This window comes from Schistocerca cancellata, chromosome 5 (genome assembly GCF_023864275.1).
Source record: "Schistocerca cancellata isolate TAMUIC-IGC-003103 chromosome 5, iqSchCanc2.1, whole genome shotgun sequence".
NCBI classification, from domain to species: domain Eukaryota; kingdom Metazoa; phylum Arthropoda; class Insecta; order Orthoptera; family Acrididae; genus Schistocerca; species Schistocerca cancellata.
The window spans coordinates 218046391-218066852 of NC_064630.1; the positions used below are offsets into that span (position 1 = coordinate 218046391).

Below are 20462 nucleotides of genomic sequence, written 5' to 3' on the forward strand. Positions count from 1 at the left end.
ATAATGTCCCACACATTTCCATTGATGAGACAGCTTGTGATCTTCCTGGCCAGGATACTTGTACACCACGAAGAGCACGTTGCGTCGCAGCAGCCATATTTTGAGGTACAGTGTCCTGCTGAAAAAGTACATCACCTCCCCGCTGAAATAAAGGCTGTAGCCTGGAGACAACAGCCTGTGCAACGTAGTGGGCTCAGGTATCTTTACCCTGCAGAAAAACCGAACTGTGGGTTGAAAGTGGTGCAAATCCCTTCCTACACAATATTGGTTGGGATGGCACCTGTGTGTGGTGGGTGAATGCACTCTGGAATAGGCAGATGAGGTGGTCTACATTTGTACGTCCATCACTCGCATACTGAAGGAACCTACTCTCACCCTCTCACCACTGAAGGAGGCAGATTGCCATTTCACTCTCCAGTCCATTCTTTCACGACACCGGCGTAGCCATGGTTAGTGGTGTCGTGTCAGTGGAATCCTGGTCATATTCACACGTGCTTTTAGTCCACCTGTAAGCATACGGTTACCGATCGTCCCTGATGAAACGGCAGGTGCAACATCTGCCCAGAATTCGTCCCCGAATTATGTTCGGTCGGCCACCTTTACTCTCGCTGTGTGTCGACCTTGACGTGGGTCTGTACCGTGCGGACGTCCAGAACCTGGTCTACACGTGTCGGAATGTTCCACTGTTGAAAGCAGCGATACATCACCGATACATTGTGCCCAGCCGTCGATACATACACCCAGATTGTCGCAGATCCACAGGGTGACTCATTTCAAATGTGTAATGGCTGAAAGTATTTAACAAGAATATGGTGTCATCGGTGAGACATGGTTTTACGCTAGAATGAATGTTACCAACGTTAAAAGGAAAAAAAAGCCAGACAGACAGGCTGCCGTATCGTCCTCAGCCCAAGGGCGTCAGCTGTTTTGGATACGGAGTGGCATGTGGTGAGCACTCTGCTTTTCCGGCCGTTGTCAGTTTCCGTGACCGATGTCGCTACTCCTCAGTCAAGTAGCTCCTATATTGGCCTCACAAAAGCTGAGTGCAGCCCGTTTGCCAACAGCATTTGACAGAACCAGACGGTGACCCATCCAAGTGTTACCCAAGTCCGACGGCGCTCAACTTCAGGGATCTGACGGGAACCGGTGTTACCACTGCAAACACTGTTCACCTACAAACTGAAGACAATTGGTACCTACTGTACAGAGTCAAAACATACTTTGCAAAAACGGTCCTGAACGCCATATGATCGTCAGTCACCTTGCCAAATGGATTACTTACTGAACCGTAAAATAACTACTGGTTCAACGAAGGTTATTAATCACAATTAATACGCAAAATATAAAGTGGAAGTAGGTGCCAAGGAATAACTGGTGAATTTTCGTTAACACTCTTTATTCAAATTTGATGTAAGACTTTACGATATTTTTTGAAAAAAACCAACAATCATTTAACGAATAAGTCACAATTTACGATAGGAAAGGACTTTTAAATTATTAAATTATTATAAAAAAATTTCACGCCAGTAAAAGGCAAGTACAGGCAAGCAGTTTAACGTATACAACGCGACGCTGTATATTTCAATCTCAGCTCTAAATTACAGGTGAATTTCACTCCATTAATAAATGAATACAATTTGAAAATATGACTTCACTTTTGGCCAGACAAATTTCCCATTTGGCTACAACAGCCGTAGCTACGGTCGCCCCCAACAGCCTCACTCAGGCTCGTTAAATGGCGCAGAATCTAACTTGTCTACAACATATAAACCAAAACGCATGAGTCACGCACGGGGGGGGGGGGGGGGAGGACACACTCACAGTTAATAACATTAACGTTTCCAAAATATATAAAAAAACAAATTTTGCAAATATCTGCCAGTTAACTTTCGGCAAACACACACGCTCGCATGGTAGGACTTGCGAACTTTTACAACATTCTCCTTTAAAGGCAACAATTTCTACCCGTAATGAGTAATGAAATGGAAAACTTTTGCATGGCAAGAAAACACACTAATAACCAACTACCTGTTTAAAACACATAGACACGTTGAGTAAAAGCCTTAAAAAGGTATTGAATTGGAAAAAACACACAACAGTGTTTGCTGAATAGAAACAATATAAAAAAATCCACTACGGTGTACATTATCAACCTTGCTTCATTATAGCAAAATATACATAAACACAAATTTACATAAGTTACAGCTTCCAAAAAAAAATAAAAATAAAAAATCCACTACGGCGTACATTAAGAACCTTGCTTCATTATAGCAAAATATACATAAACACAAATTTACGTAAGTTACAGCTTCCAGATGAGCAGGAATTCGTTATGCAATTGACTAGTTCTTACCCGAGGCAAAAAGGAATTTTTCTTCTTTCTTAGAGTACCTTTTACACGTGAGTCTAGTAATACTAGTTATGGCAGACGAGAGAATGGATCAGGTCTTAGTGCCTTGCAATTTAAACAGTACAGACGTTGGTGCCTTAGACTTTCACAGACACAGACCGTAGGTAAGCTGGGATGGGAAAGAAGCAATCCGAACCACATATTTACTCTGGCTCCCCCCCCTCCCCCTCCTTTTCGTCCTCAAAAGGGGACAAACGGACCACCCTTTCTAATATTACCACCTTCCCGCGGGTGGGCAGACGAGAATGAATGGCGGGAATCCTCCAAAATATACGGCTGCCAGCCGGTTTCAACGGACACAGGAAGTCGCGCCGATTTTCAGAACCTCCTCGCCGGTCGACAGCATACGGCCGAAATGCAAACCAGGCTCCTCGCGGACCCACGCTCAGGAAGATTCCTTTCGCGACGAGCAGTTAACGCCCCATACCACGGAGCCGCTGCTCGCGTCGCTTACGCTGATGCCGTGGTCTGCGTGCTGTCCCTCTAGCACCGGCAGAGAAGTCGCTTCTTGATGCCCCGACTGCCAACTGTCCCCGAGAGCCCATACAGCCACTTCTTAAACCCGCACGAACAGCCCACTTTTCCCCTTACCCGCTAGAGGGAGACACCGAAGCCTTCAATTGCGACAACGGCGCCACCGCCAGAAAACGGAGGGCGACTGCTTCACGCTACGCGCTGCACCGCGCTTTTCATAGCTAACTTTACTACGGCTCACTTACACTGTCTTCCGTAAGTACGCAAGTATTATACTCTGGTGCCACCGAACATAGTTTTTGAGGTTGCTGCGTTCTTATTTTCGGTCGTTTGTAATTACCAGCTGTGTATACGGTATGCAGGTGTAGCGTTGGTAATAACTTTTCCGTGTGTACCGTTGAGTAATCGATACGACGGAGGGACGTCGAATTATGACATTCTTATGCCGGCTGACAAGAACTTCGTAGGCTTCGCCGAGTTCTTCAGAAGAAGGGTGTGGGTGGGGAAGTGAGCGACGCCGCGGCCAGCCGAGCCTCGGCTGCAGATCGCGCCGTCTGCTCCAGAGCAGCGCCGTCGGCGTCGGCGTCCCAGGCCGGCCGCTGGGAGCGGTATTTCCTGGCGTAATCCCGATACCAGCTCCCGGACCCCGGTCCATGGCCCTCGGCTCGTATCAATTTATGCGACCTGCGCCGGTCGCTGCTTCTGCGTCCTGTATGTATGCACTACCGCGCCCGGTCTTACCTCCGCCACATATCTGCGGCACCAGATGTCCCCAGGCTTACTTTATGGCGGCGAGGGAGTTTCCAGTGCAAAACATCCCGGAAGCTATGGACCTGAGGCCTGATGTGTAGCAGCATCGGGAGAATAAAATCAGTACGATACTGCAGTGCACGATAGCCCCGTCAAACTTTATTTGCATATCTTGTCAAAAAGGGATATCTTTTGCTGCCAAATACTGACCGGAGATCACAGACAGTCCTCTTTTAACTATATACTTACCTCGTTCAATGTACAGCATGATACACTTTACGTAAATAAACTCAAAGACAGTTCCTAAATTCGGAGCAAGCGTTTCTATGTTGTATAAGATACGCAAACACCGCCGAGGTTTTTTCTCATCTATATTCTGACTGATATGATGCGGTCTGACACGATTTCCTCCATTGTGCCAGTACCCAACGTATACAATTTTTTGTTGGCTCTGTTCTAGTTTCTTTCTCCCTCTACAGCTTCTGATCTCTAGTCCTAGTACCGTGGGAGTTCTTCTCTCATGTCTTAGCACATAGCGTATCATATCGCTCCATCTACTTCTGTTTTCATACATTCCTGTCCTGTGGAGAACCTTATTTCTTATCTCATCAGTCTAGTTGCCGTTAAACATATTTCTATTACATCATACATCAAACCCTTCGATCTGTTTGTTTTCGCTTTCTCTATTCAGTGATGTGCTCCGAAAGTACATTCTCAGACAGTTCTTCCTAACGTAAGGCAAATGTTTGATCCAACTAGATTTAATTTCGGCTGAGATTGTCCTATCCTGACATTCTCAGTGCTTCTTCCGTCATGCGTTATTTTGCTTCCAACGTAGCAGATTTCCTGCACTTCATGCCGCTAGGTCTCAAATTTTGATGTTAAGAATATCACAAATCATAGTTATGTTGGCCATCAACATCTTAGTCATTCTTCGATTTATTCTCTGCCCATCATTTCCACAGTGGAAATTGATTACTTCCACCCTTAATTTTAATCTTATTCCTCAATCTTTCTTCTGTTCCCATCATTGTGTATTCGATGTACAGATAGAACACTTACAGTCTGCCACCTTGCCTTAAGTCCTTTTTAATGTAAGAAATCTCTTGGTCCTCCGTTCTTACTGTTGCTTCCTGGTTTTTTGTCATCGATATTTCACTGTAGCACATATCTGTTTCATGTAAATTTCAAATATATTGCTTCATTTTTATGTCGTTTAACTCTTTTTATAGATCAACAAATGCTAAGATGGTGTATTGACAATTCTTATCATGCTTTCACTGTCAAGAACAACATAAGACGTACTCTCTGCTTTCTTTTTCTTCCCAAAAAATGCCGACTGAGCTTTTATGAAATTTGTTAGGACCACGCATTTCGGCAGCATGCTGCCATTGTCAGATGCTTTTGCAGCTACATGTACAACTATCTGAATTGTGATGAGATTTATTTGTTGGGTATCGTACTAAATACCTACGTTTATCTCTGTACTTATATATTTCTATGTTTCAGTGAATACTTTAAGTGAATTGGATGTTTAAATCAACTCTCTGATGTCCTTACTTACATTCTTCCTGAATATCTGTGTGTGTGTGTGTGTGTGTGTGTGTGTGTGTGTGTGTGTGTGTGTGTGTGTGTGCGTGCGTGTATGCATTTGTGTGTTTGTGTGCATGTGTGCCCGTCGCACGATCGGATCGCGATATACTCGTAACTCGTGTTTACAACACGCTGCTTGTACACATCTCTGAGTTAGGTGTTTACACTCATGGGCAACCTAGAAACGCTATTGTCTTCACGTACCGTTTACTTATCTAGCATTGTGAGTGTATTTTTATATTTCAAAAATAATTAGTATTTCCGTCTTGAATTTCTTCGGTTTTTAGAAATGCCCTGATTCAGAAAACAGAAGGATATCAACGATTCTGTAATACTTTTGGAGTACTTCCGAACCGTATTCACATATTTCTTGTGGGAACGAAGAAATAGATGACTGTGTAAGCGGTTGAATTTACGATTCTGAGGAAGATTCCAGTGACAATGATATTTTAAAGTCTGTGAAGGAGCATAAGGAAATAACACATACCAGACCTACCGATTGAAGGTTTTCCTGGAGTCTTCACATTTCCAACGCATTATGTCTCTGTAGCCCCTGAGATTGGCCTTATATCTGGTGACGACTTGATTGAACTATCTTGCAAGAAGTTGTGTACGTCCCACGATCAAACCTCAGTGAAACGCAATACGTCTTGCAAGTCACTCATGTGGTCTCCTGTTACTCAGCGACCCATGAAGAAATTCCTTGGTCTAATTCTTTTGGTGGAATTAACAAGTAAAAATGGATAGAAAGATTACTGGCAACAGATCGTCTGATAGTTACCCCAGTGTTATCACACTCCCAATAGATTTGAACGGATTTTGACATCCTGGTACTTTAATGAGCACACGAAACTGAAGAGTAGCTCCGGGGGACGCTTCCAAGTTCAGACTGCGATGGATTATTTCCTCGATAAACGCAAGATAATTTATAAACCAAAGATACAGTTGTCTTCGGACGAGGGTATGATTTTATGGAGAGGACACGTGATGTTTCGAACGTATAACCCTGAAAAAACTGCTTAGTATGGGCTGCTTGTTGGGGTGGTGTGCGAGAACGACACAGGCTATATCTGCAATGTTAAATTTACGCAGTTGAAGGGAAGAAATTGGAAATATCTATTATCCCAGTTCTTGGCCCTTATCTTGGTAGGTAGTATCGTGTCTACCAGTATAATTAGAGTAACAATGCCTCTAATGCAGAGTTACTAATGAAAAACAAAACCAGAATTTGTGGTACTACTACCGTGAACAGAGGATTGGCGCAAACTCGGAAAACCAGAGCCTCCAGAATGAAGAAAGGTGACATAGTTTTCTGTAGAAAAGGTGAAATTATTCTCCTCAGTCGGGCTGTCAGAATATCAACAATCCATGACGATCCTCTCACAAATACAGGGATCAAAAAAATCGAAGAGGACACAGTAAATCCTTTGTGTGTAAATCAGTACAACGCCCATATGAAAGTGGTTGGTCAAGTGGATCAATAGCTTTCCTACTATCCCATTCCAATAAAATTGAAGAAATAGACAAAAAAGTATCCTTTATCTAATGAACTGAGGACTCTTCAATTCGTTTGGAATTTACAGTACCTTGAGTCCAGAGAGAAAATGAAGTATAAACTGTTTCTCATTTCGGTGGCGAAATAATGGCTTTCCAATGTTGATAACGAAGTCTCTCTGGACCTAGAGAGAGATATGCCCAGGCCATTCCCTGAAAGAGTAGGGACAGCATTACATGAAGATCCACCTGGAAGCGTGTCAGGTGACGTGAAGCAACGTGAATCTGTGTCCATTTCAAACAGTCGAAAGAAGAAATTTCCTATCAGAGACTGTAGTGTGTGTGCTCCCAGTGGAAAAAGACGTGAAGCAAGGTATATTTGCCAGTTTTATGTGGTTCCACCTTATAGAGAGAAATGTTTTCACATTGTCATACACTAAAAATTCACGAAATATTAGTAACCATAAAGGATAAAGTCTTCTAGAAAAATCAAACCAAATTGTTCAGTTATAGAAATATGTTTAGAAAAAACAGAACACCTTGAACGACTAGAGATAGGGCTTCATATTCACTCTATTTATACATTAGCATTTTCTGCAAAAATGGTTGGCATTTAAATCGTGTCGTCCAGTGGGTTCAGGGTCAACATCGATATCACGGAGCAACGTTGCCTAATGATAAAATGAGTCTACGGCTCTCGATGTCGCTATAAACCGAAGGTAGTGGATCACTGTCACCTGAGCAGACATGCAGGATGGATCGCAGACATATTCGTGAACCGTACCGTCAAATGACTGACTTTGAAAGAGGGCATATTATTGGCATGAGAGAATGTGATCCGGGAAATTACTGCTCGTGTGGGACGAAATGTTTCGCCAGTGCAACGGGTATGTGCCAAATGGTCACGGAAGACCATAGAACACGACGAGATGAGTCAGGTCACACCACACAGATCACCCCCCCCCCCCCACCCACCCACCCCCTCATCCAACAGGACAGATCTGCGTCCTGCTCAGCTCGTGGCCAACACATCGTACACTATAAGGGGTTACAGTCCGTCGCCGTCTATTACGGCATCGGCTACGTGCATGTAGTCCACTTCTCCGTCTACCTTTGACGGATGTACAGAAGCGTGCTAGACGGCAGTGGTGTATGGAACGACATCACTGGGGGCAGGAATGGCATGAGTGTTTTTGGACGAATCCAGGTCCCGTTTTTTTTCGAAAATGATGGCCACAATTTGGTTCGCAACAGAAGGGGAAGCGCCATCACGGTAACTGCATTCGCACAAGACATAGAGCGCCAATTCAAGGCCTTGTTGTGTCGTGTGTCATTGGGTGCAACCACAGATCACACCTGGTGCGTGTCCAGGACACTGTGACCAGGGAGACCTACGTGAATGACATCCTGCGACCCATAGCCACACCCTTTCTGCACAACACACCAGATACCATTTTTCAGCAAGACAATGCACAACTACATGTTACTGCTTTAACACGTGCTTTCCAGGTGTCACAGGGCGTCACCATTTTGTCCTAGCCGGCCAGATCACCAAACTTGTCGCAAATCGAAAATGTGTGGCATATAGTGAAACGATGGGTGCATTCGCCCCTTAAACATGTCGATGCCATCACGCATGGAACAAATTAAGAGGACCCATAGCGGATTTTCTGCCTTTATAGGCAACAGGACACATGCTGAACCAAGGTGACTGAAATGCAGAACATAGGAATGAACGTGTCCTGTGAATATCAGTGTCCTATCTCTAGCCATTCAAAGAGTTCTGTTTTTTTCTGGACATGAGTGTAATATTTGCATATGTTCTGTGTGTCTTAATGCACTGCTACTTAGGAAGAAGTCAATAAATGGACACTGCAAAAATAGGTGGCTTTTTATAAAACGCACTGATTTTTGTGCATACTACTATGGTGAAAGAGTAGGGACAGCATTACATGGAGATCCACCTGGAAGCGTGTCAGGTGACGTGAAGCAACGTGAATCTGTGTCCATTTCAAACAGTCGAAAGAAGAAATTTCCTACCAGAGACTTATATTTAAAATAGTATACAAATACATCACCATTATAGTTTATAAAAAGCGGTATTTTCCCCACAAGCATTAAAAATCATGGTTTCGTAATGTGGAGAAACGTTTTACGCTCCACCGCTAAAAGTTTAAAGTAGAAATGATGTAAAGTTGATTAGGCGTAAATTGATTTATGGTTACATTAAAAACAAAAAACAGAAAGCCCAAAAAATACCATTTTTTATGCACAGACGACTATACCGAAACAAGATTAGAGGATCTGCAAGACAGCTAAGTTTTTTGAGCTGCATACAAATCAGGCAGCTCGCAATAACCAACCACTGCTGTGAGCTGGAGCAAAAATATTCGGCCGTTAATGTCTTAATAAAACAAGTATTCCACATTAAGGGTATTATTGAAGAAGTTTAGATTGTTACTTTGTAGCTTATAATTTCACTAGCAGTTGAACGGAATGGATAGTGTCTTGAAAGGAGGATATAAGATGAACATCAACAAAAGCAAAACGAGGATCGAATTAAGTCGGGTGATGCTGAGGGAATTAGATTCGGAAATGAGACACTTAAAGTAGTAAAGGAGTTTTGCTATTTGGGGAGCAAAATAACTGATGATGGTCGGAGTAGAGAGGATATAAAATGTAGACTGGCAATGGCAAGGAAAGCGTTTCTGAAGAAGAGAAATTTGTTAACATCGAGTATAGATTTAAGTGTCAGGAAGTCGTTTCTGAAAGTATTTGTATGGAGTGTAGCCATGTATGGAAGTGAAACATGGACGATAAATAGTTTGGACAAGAAGAGAATAGAAGCTTTTGGAATGTGGTGCTACAGAAGAATGCTGAAGATTAGATGGGTAGATCACATAACTAAGAGGAGGTATTGAATAGGATTGGGGAGAAGAGAAAGTTGTGGCACAACTTGACAAGAAGAAGGGATCGGTTGGTAGGACATGTTCTGAGGCATCAAGGGATCACCAAATTAGTATTGGAGGGCAGCGTGGAGGGTAAAAATCGTAGAGGGAGACCAAGAGATGAATACACTAAGCAGACTCAGAAGGATGTAGGTTGCAGTAGTTACTGGGAGATGAAGAAGCTTGCACAGGATAGAGTAGCATGGAGAGCTGCATCAAACCAGTCTCAGGCCTGAAGACCACACCAACAACAACAATTTCACTAGGCCATGAATGAACATTTATAGTTGTTCATATACATACCTCTGGCGTCCATTTTATATTACGTATGTAGGTCATTCACGATATCCTGGAATGGTTGGCCAGTGTCCCTAGTGCGGACTTTGTAAAGGCTTGATTATGTGTGTTTGATGTCTGTGTGTTCATGTTGAGTCTCGGTGTATATTTTAGTAGTTTACTATGTGTTCTGAAAGCAGTGTCAATGTTTAGCGATCTGAATGCTTTTTTTCTTTTTGATAGAAGAGTTTGCTTGTGAATGGTATGCAAACAGATGGTTCCTTTCTTATTATTTTCTGTGTAAAAATCAGTTCATTATTGTTTTTTCTGTATGAGGTTGTCAATAAGTATGTCATCATAGGCATTTACAGCAGCTATTGGTTTGGTCATGCTGAGTCCATCTAGCTTCACATATTTCGGTGTATTCTTAATTTTTAGTTGTCGACCATCCAACTACAACTGAATGGAACACAATTTACGTGCTATATGCTTTTCGCCTTTATTCTCTGCACGGCATCTTCAATGGTCTGGAATATGTGTATAATTTTGCTACGTGCTTTATATTTTAGGTCCGCCCCGATAGCTGAGTGGTCAGCACGGCAGTCTGTCACGCCAAGGGCCGTGGTTCGATTCCAGGCTGGGTCGGAGATTTTCTCCGCTCAGGGACTGGGTGTTGTGTTGTCCTCATTATCATTTCATCATCATCAGTGGAAGGCAACGGGAAACCACCACTGGAATCACCTCCCTAGACGCTCATGCGTTGGACCTCTCTGACCAGGCTCCCCCTATGACAAGACTTGCCGCAAAGTTTCTTTTTTTGTTTTTTTACGTTTTAGGACAACGTTTATGTAGGTTATGCATAGTTCTGGTGGTTGGTTTTTCTATGGCATAGTAATATTTTAAATCCTACTTACAGTTTTCGTGGATGATTTTCTACATGTCGTGTTTTAGTTCCGTTTTTGGCGGTGTTCTTCTTCTTATAATTGCCATTTGGGTTTTTGTTTCCCACACTTCACAGCACTAGGAGCTGAACACTTGTTTTAATTCAATTTTTTGGTTTGTGTTGGCGACTGTCGGATGTTATTGCCAAATATCGAATTTTATTGCCAACTTTCGAGCGTACTTTTTTTATTATTCTTATTATTATTATTTTTATATGTCTGTGATCTGATTGTGTATTTATGTGTGTGTGTGTGTGAAATAGTATCTGTTTCAGTACGCTTTATGTGTGCGTGTGTGTGTGTGTGTGTGTGTGTGTGTGTGTGTGTGTGTGTGTGTGGAGGGGAAGGACAAGAAGGCGGGAGGGAGGGAGGGAGGAGAGAGAGAGAGAGAGAGAGAGAGAGAGAGAGAGAGAGAGAGAGAGAAAGAGAAAGAAAGAAAGAAGGAAAGACAGAGAGGAAGGTATGTATTTGTTTTAATGTGGCTGTATGTACAAGAGGGGTAATATTTTATCTTATCATTTTTCTTATTAAGTGTAGTAGGGAGTCTGTACTGATATGTGTTTCCTCATTTATCACATGTTTGTTTTCAGCAATGGCTTTCTGCATGTGGAACTTTTCTTGCATTTGTGTGGGGTAATTCTAAGGGTTATTTATTCTCATTATTTTCATATCTTTTTCCATATTTGTAGGATGGTGGTTATGGTGTCGTAAGTGTTCTAAAAATGTGGAATGGTTTTTTCATACTTGTAACACCTAATGTGTTCTTTGTATCGTGTTTTAATATTACTGCATGTCATGCCTACGTATACTACATCACAAGTTCGACATTCAAGTAATCCAGCGAGGTGTACAGGATAGTTTCAGTGTAGTTGAAAGAACAGGAGAAACGTGTTGGTAACATGGAGCTCACAGCTAGACCTTGAAGCTTTTTTCGCTGTTCAGCAAATCAGAACGTTGTCCACGAAAAGCAAACACATGAGCAGTTGCCTCACCCCAGAATTAAATATATCATAGCTTCCTCTATATTTGGGTGTCTGCTTTCTGCAACGATCGCCCTTAGGTTATCACAAACCACTACCACGAGTTTCGTTCCGAAAGTAATGCCTCCTATTTTCTGTGGCGACTCTGGATGTCCGCGCCATATGTCGTTAGTGTAATGCTAATGCGTGAGCCTTCCTCTTTCATTTGCAGGTGGTTTCGTTGTTCTGCGGTAGCTGGCAGCGGCAGAAGAGTGTTACAAAATGGAGTCTGATATGGACGCGCGTATAGAACAGCGATGCGTGATTGAATTCCTTACTGCAAACTGAAATCCATCGATGCTTGATAAAGGTGTATGGAGACGATACAATAGACGTGAGCAACGTAAGGCAACAACGGGGAAGACATTTTCAGGGAGGTGAAAAGGGTGTGTATGACAAGCCACGGCCAGGTGGACCCTGCACAGCTGTCATACCTCGCAATGAAGAGCGTCTTGATCAACTCATCCGCGTCGATCGGCGGATAACGACCAGAGAATTGCATGCAGAGCTGATTGTCGGCTGTAATGCCTTGGAAACAATGTTGGAACATCTTGGTTGTTGCAAAATCTGTGCGAGATGGGTCCCGCCGATGGAAATTTATCGGGACTTGCTGGCCCAGTATGAAGCTGAAGGTGCGAATTTTCTGAATAGCATCGTCAGTGGAGATGAGGCGTGGTGACACCACTACGAGCCGGAATCCAGACGGCAGTCCATGGAATGGCGACCTGCGAATTTTCCAAAAAAGAAGAAATTCAACACACTGCCGTCTGCAGGGAAAGTGATGTGCGCAGTCTCCTGGGATATCCAGGGTGTGGTTCTTTTGGATGTCCTGCAGCATAGGGGAATTGTTAGTTCAGAACTCTACGAGACGACACTGACTAAGCTGAAAGCCCAAATTTCCCAGTGTAAGACAAGGGAAGAAGACCAATTTTCAACTTCATTTTGATAACGCCAGGCTTCACACCAGTTCTCCGACTGCGCATCTCATTGCAAAATTCGGCTGAACCCTCTTACCGCTCAGGATTGGCATCACGTTCTCTTTACCGATGAGTGCCACATATGCCTTCAACCAGACAATCGTCGGAGATGTGTTTGGAGGCAACCCGGTTCAGGCTGACTTCCTTAGACACACTGTCCAGCGAGTGCAACAAGGTGGAGGTTCGCAGCTGTTTTGGGGGGGCATTATGTGGGGCTGACTTAACGCCGCTGGTGGTCATGGAAGGCGCCGTAACGGCTGTATGATAGGTGAATGCCGCCTTCTGACCGATAGTGTAACCATATCGGCAGCGTATTGGCGAGGCATTCGTCTTCATGGACGACAATTCGCATCCCCATCGTGCATGTCTTGTGAATGACTTCCTTCAGGATAACGGCATCGCTCGACTAGAGTGGCCAGCATGTTCTCCAGACCCTATCGAACATGCCAGGGATGGATTGAAAAGGGCTGTTTAAGAACGACGTGACGTGACGCCAGAAGGTTCTCTAACCGCTAGAGCAAACAAGTGCTAAAACTCAAGATAAAATCTAATTACACACTATTAATGAGCCAAACCTCAAATAGCGGAACTCTTTCAACAGTGATTGTGTCAACTACGGGGGTCGTTCCGAAAGTAATGCCTCCCATTTTTATTCACGTAAATCACAACAGCACAGCTAAATAGAGCAATATTTCAGATTTCAGCTACAGATTGCATTTTTCCACATAGTCACCACCATTCGTTATGATCATTTGCCAATCACGAACCAGGGCCTGCATACCGCGCTTGTAAAAATCGGAATCAGCTGAGTCTAAACACTTTCTTACAGCTTTGCCAACAGTATCCGAGTCTTGAAACCATGCGCCACGTAGTTCATCTTTTAAAAAGGACAAAGGGATTTAAGTCTGAAGGCGCTAAATCGGGACTGTTGGCTGCATGGGGTAAGAGGCTTCAGCCGAATTTTCCAGTGAGATGCGCAGTCGGAGAACTGGTGTGAAGCCTGGCGTTATCAAATTGCAGTTGAAAATTGGTCTTCTTCCCTTGTCTTAGACTGGGAAATTTGGGCTTTCAGCTTAGTCAGTGTCGTCTCGTAGAGTTCTGAACTGACAATTCCCCTATGCTGCAGGACATCCAAAAGAACCACACCCTGGATATCCCAGGAGACTGTGCACATCACTTTCCCTGCAGACGGCAGTGTGTTGAATTTCTACTTTTTTGGAAAATTCGCATGTCGCCATTCCATGGACTACCGTCTGGATTCCGGCTCGTAGTGGTGTCACCACGCCTCATCTCCACTGACGATGCTATTCAGAAAATTCGCACCTTCAGCTTCATACTGGGCCAGCAAGTCCCGATAAATTTCCATCGGCGGGACCCATCTCGCACAGATTTTGCAACAACCAAGATGTTCCAACATTGTTTCCAAGGCATTACAGCCGACAATCAGCTCTGCATGCAATTCTCTGGTCGTTATCCGCCGATCGACGCGGATGAGTTGATCAAGACGCTCTTCATTGCGAGGGATGACAGCTGTGCACGGTCCACCTGGCCGTGGCTTGTCATACACACCCTTTTCACCTCCCTGAAAATGTCTTCCCCGTTGCCTTACGTTGCTCACGTCTATTGTATCGTCTCCATACACCTTTAGCAAGCATCGATGGATTTCAGTTGGCAGTAAGGAATTTTTTTTATGAATCTTATTTAGGCTACAGCAAGCGTGATTATGAGGGGAGGAAGTATGTACTTAAAAATCAAAATAAAAACACTACGCCGCTGCTCGCAAAAAGATAAAAATATGTGTTCGAATCCAGATGTGGGGTGTCAGCTGTGTTGTGTAGCATACCCTCAGATGCTATAGTCCGATCTGTTGTGACCTATAAGAAGGGAAGCGCCCCATAAGATCATGCAAATTAATTTAAATGGAATGATAGTGTCGTGCGAATGGAAACGTCTTTATGAAATGGTAGTTAAAATGAGTGGCACAATCAAGAATGAAAGTGTGGGCACCATAGCACACACATAGATATAACTTATTAATGAGAGTCGAGATCATCTGTCTCTAACAGAAACTGGGCAGAATGCTTCCACGCTCACTTCGATATTAGCCTAACTCTGCGCGAGGGTGCTGCCGCGCTGAGAAGAGCTGGCGTGTCCTCTTCAGCCTCGCGTCGTTGCGGATTGCAGCAAGACATTTCTAATGTCTTTGGTATCGATGTGCGCTATGAACTTTCGCGTGGGACCGCAATTTCTGAACGACACCGCATGAGGAAGAGGGGCGGGGGATGCGAATGCTTTGGCGGCTACCTGAGGCTAAAAGTCAGCCCTGAGCTAAGAAGATTATGACCCTGCTCATTGCTTTGAAGAAAAATCTTTAGCTTTTGCCAGTCAGCTCGTAGGCTGGCAACTCTGCAGTTAGGAGTGAAAAGCAGGCAATAAACAGGACAGTCACTGGTGGTACGGAACATGATCTGCAGTTACGAAACAGCGTAAAAGAATGACTACATTAATCAAGGGGATGTGCTGCAATATTCTGAAATATGTTGCGTGACAGTTTTAGACAAATCCTGCCAAGTAATACAGGTCTGGCGTGTTCGTTTATTTGTCACAACATTTTCAGTCCCTAGACGGCTGCGGCACCTGCGTCTTTGTGGAGCAGCGGCGGCGGTGTGCCGCGGACTGACACCGTTGTGTTCACGAGGGAGCACGAGCAGAGGCCGGCTTAATCCAGCGGCTTGAGGCGCCTCCAGTAATCTGGGAGAAGGCGGCGCCGCTGGAGCAACTGCGGCGCTCACGGGAATGAAGTAAGCAGGCTTGCCGCCAGAGAACTCGACGCCAGACTCAGTATTCAAGCTAATCTCTTCCACCAACGTGAACATTGCTGGCCATTCAGACTGAAACAACAAGCAGAATAGCACATAATGCAGTTTTACTTAATATACTTGTACACTGAAGTAGGAACAATACGTGCCAAGATCAGAGGGTGATATGGGGCTACAGGGTTTCGTAATTTTAGAACACAAATCATCAATGTCTAGGAGCAGCAACGGCCTCTAACCCAACTGGCCATCGAGCCCGAGCTGAACTTGGATGGCAGGTAAGGGTATATCGTGCCATAACTACACCATAGTTCAGCAGACTTTGTGTCTGGCGAGTGGTAGCAACCCGTGACAAGATGTTTTCGATGGGTAAGAGTTACGCAGAATCTTTTGCGAGGGAAATTGTCGAACAGCTTCTGCACCGAGGTTGGTCATGACTCATGATGTTATAGGCAGCATACCGTCTTATTTCGTCTCAGAGAACTCGGAGACAGTGAACAGGGCACCAACGGGCCTTAAAATGTCAGCCACGTAGAGTAAAGTCCTTATATATTGTACCACTTTTTTAAACTGGAGCGCTAATATATGTAGCAAACTACCTGCATGGCGACGCTGGATGTTGTCTTACGCCCCTTGTAGGTGTGGTACGTGACCATATCGACAGACCATTGACAATTTTGGCGTGTTGTGGTTAATTTTATTCTGTGCTCTGAGAAAGTAAAAAATTTGTTAGCGAAGCTAAGCATCTGTACTCTTTACAGGTATTTAAGGTCTACTTGTGTTTTATGTAGCACATCCGGATGGAATTCTAATTCTGTTTTACAAAGAGTACATAACTTGTATGTATTTTCTAATCTCTCCCAGTACAAAGTTCCAAACGACTGGAAAAAAAGCACTCCTGTATATGAGAGGGATAAAAGAACGGACCCGCAGAATTGCAGACCAATACCCAAACATGGATTTGTTGCAGAAGCTCTGAACATATTCTCAGTTCGAATATGATAAATTTTCTTGAGACCGAGAAGCTTATGTGCACGAATCAGTAAAGTTTTACAAAGCATCTCTCATGCAAAACTCAGCTTGCCCCTTTTCTCTCATGATACTCTGCCAAATGTGGATGAAGCACAACATGCAGATTCCATATTTCTAGGTTTCTGGAATATATAATATATATATATATATATATATATATATATATATATATATATATATATATATATATATATATATATATATATTATTTGGCGGACAGGGTGGGCAGCATACTGCGGTTGTTTTACGGCGAAACGTCGAAGTTGAGTGATTGTAAGAAGACACAAGCTGTCTTAGAAAAAAATTTCTAGGTGGTGTGATGAATGACAGCTAGCTGTAAAGGTAGAAAAAGTGTAAGTTAACCCGGATGAGTAGGAAAAAATAAACCCTTAATTTTCGGTTACAGCAATTAGTAGTGTCCTGCTTGATGCAGTCACGTCGTATAAATATCTGGACATAACATTGCAAAGCTATATGAAGTGGAAGGAGCATGTGAGGATTGTGATAGGGAAGGCTAGTGGTCGTCTTTGGTTTGTTGGGAGAATTTTGGGAAAGTGTGATTCATTTGAACGGGAAACCGCCTATAGGACGTAAAGTGCGACCTATTCTTGAGTACTACTCAAGTGTTTGAAATCTGTGCCAGGTCGGATTAAAGGAAGATACCGAAGCAGTTCAGAGGCGGGCTGATATATTTCTGCTAGACTTGTTATTGGTAGACTCGAACAAAACGTTGGTGTTATGGAGATGCCTCAGGAACTGAAATGGGAATCTCTGGAGGGAAAAATGTTGACAAAATTTAAAGAACAGGCATTTCAAGCTGAATGCAGAACGATCCTACTACCTCCATCATACGTTTCGCGTAAGAACCACGAAATTAAGATACGAGAAATTAGGGTTCATGCAGTGGTTTGTAGATAATAGATTTTCCACTTGCTCTGTTTGAGAGTGGAACATGAAAGGAAGTGATTCAAAATGGTTCAAATGGCTCTGAGCACTATGGGACTCAACTGCTGTGGTCATAAGTCCCCTAGAACTTAGAACTACTTAAACCTAACTAACCTAAGGACATCACACACATCCATGCCCGAGGCAGGATTCGAACCTGCGACCGTAGCGGTCCGCGCGGTTCCAGACTGTAGCGCCTTTAACCGCTCGGCCACTCCGGCCGGCAGGAAGTGATTAATAGTGGTAAAAGATACCCTCCGCCACTTACAGAACGGTGGCTTATAGCGTACGTATATAAATGTAGATGTAGATAATTACACTTTTCAGTGATTATATAGAATAGAAACGTCACATAATCATAAATCATTCCAGTCTCCGTAACTTCAGTCTTAGTTTCGGCAAGTGACCAGATGCTAGCTTCTACGGATTGAAATGTAAGTTGAAAAACTTTGGCGTCGGCTTATAAATTCTGTCACCACTTAGTCATAGTACCAATACGTTTTTAACTATACATGTTTTAACAACTGATTTAATCTAATAATTGTAATGCTATATATACTGCCCGCTATAACTTAAGCAAAACAGAAACGCTGTGCGTTCTGGCCCGTGACAAGACAATCGGGACCGAACGACCACCGTCTCAGTCTCTGTCAATGGAGTCACGGCATGCAGTTTGGAGCGGATTGGCGTTAGCCCACTGCTCTCCAGTCCGTTGCCGGTTGTTTTAACCTTGTAACTGCTACCTCCCACTCCACTAGTTGCTCAGTAGGCATCACGAAGCTGAGTGGACTCCTTTCTGAAACTCCCAACGAGAAAAAAATTCCCTGGTTGTACTGGCAGTCGAACCCAGATCCACAGCATAGCTGCCAGACATGCTGATCACTGAGCTACTGCTATAGCGTAAACAAGAGATAATGGTGTATTCATGATTTGCATGTCTCCGTACCACACAGAGGATACAGCCACCAGATGCTGCGTTTATTAAGCCACTTGCAGCTTATTACAACGAAGCAGCTGACAAATGGCTTCGCACAAATCCTGACAGCAATATTAGACAGACAACAATTTCTCAGCTGTTAAGAGAGTCATATGGTAGGTCTAAGACTGTACAAAATGCTATCAGTGGCCTCTGCAAAACTGGAATCTGGTCATTGGATCGATAAATTTTTCAGGATTTGGACTTCGTGGTGATCGAACCAAGTCCAGACTCAGAAGCTAGAAATGGGGAATAAGAAATTAGTGCGCAGACACGTTAAGAACACCCAGGAAAATGAAGACAAACTAAAGCACTCGCGATTCGTTCGCCGGCCGGTGTGGCCGAGCGGTTCTAGGCGCTTCAGTCAGGAACCGTGCGACTGCTACGGTCGCAGGTTCGAATCCTGCCTCGGGCATGGATATGTGTGATGTCCTTAGGTTAGTTAGGTTTAAGTAGTTCTAAGTTCTAGGGGACTGATGACCGCAGATGTTAAGTCCCATAGTGCTCAGAGCCATTTGAACCATTTTCCCGACTCGTTTAATGCTCGCGAGACAAACCTATGGCAGGAGATTGTCTGTAGGTCCACAAGATACCTACCCTATCCTAGTTCTGGAAAAAAGAAAAATCAACACAGCAGCAAGGTATATTATTGAAGCATCGGTCGTCTCTATAGAAGGCTCCTTTTGGACAAGGAATCTAAGAAAAGCAAAACTAGAACAGAGAAGAAACTTCCTGGCAGATTAAAACTTTGTGCCGAACCGAGACTCGAACTCAGGACCTTTGTCTTCACGGGCAAGTGCTCCACCACATGAGCTACCCATGCACAACTCACTACCTGCTTGGACAGCTTCACTTTCGCAGGTACCTCGTCTCCTACCTTCCAAACTTAACAGAAGCTCTCCTGCGAACCTTGCAGAACTAGCACTTCTGGAAGAGTATCGGTCCGGCACACAGTTTTAATCCGACGGGAAGTTTCATATCAGCACACACTCCGCTGCAGAGTGAAAATTTCATTTTAGAACAGACAAAATCAACAGTGAGAATACGTATTCACACTGATTCTGCAGAAGTTGACCAGGAGGAAGAAATTATTAAATTCTTCAAATGTTGTTCATAGTTCCATGCCCGTTATGTGAAAGTTAAGTGCAAAGAAAACAATTTTCCACTGTGATAGCTGTTAACCTGAATGAGTGTGTTGTGGATAATGAATACGTATGAAGGTTCAACTTTTTTGCTAACATCTCATAAATTCAGATACGTCCTAAAAAAAGAAAAAAAATAGGAATGATACAGCACGATGGAATTATTCAAATGGGATGGAAATCAGTAGATGTGATGTACACGTACAGACAAACAAATCATTGTAATTTCAGAAAAGTTACATGATTTACTCAAGAGAAAGAGCAGTTATTTAGCTTGTAATTGATTGACAGAGTTCTTGGGTGTCCCCTTGAGCAATAGCGTGCCAAATTCTGTTCAATTTGTGTGTTAGATCATCAAAGTCTTGAGGTGGTTGGAGGGGCCCACCCATAAAGCTCCAAACGTTCTCTATTGGCGAGAGATCCGACAACCTTGTTGGCCAATGTAGGATTTAGCAGCCACGAAGACAAGCGACAGAAACTGTTGCCGTGTGTGAGCGGCCATTCGGTAAGCCCAGGATGGCTTGCCATGAAAGGCAACGAAGCGTAGAAAACCGTTGACGTCTGCTCTGTTCCAAGGGTCCTACTATGAAAGGAAGTGGCAGCCTTGATCATCATTCCTGGTTGTTAGGCCCTACGGAGGGTTATTCCCAGGTTGGTATCCCACTGCAG

At 43.7% G+C, this 20462-nt stretch overlaps 1 pseudogene; it reads right to left on the reverse strand.

Annotated features, from left to right (window-relative positions):
- Positions 1-16354, reverse strand: part of LOC126188453 (uncharacterized) — a 189065-nt pseudogene extending 172711 nt beyond the window's left edge.
- Between the last annotated feature and the right edge of the window lie 4108 nt (positions 16355-20462).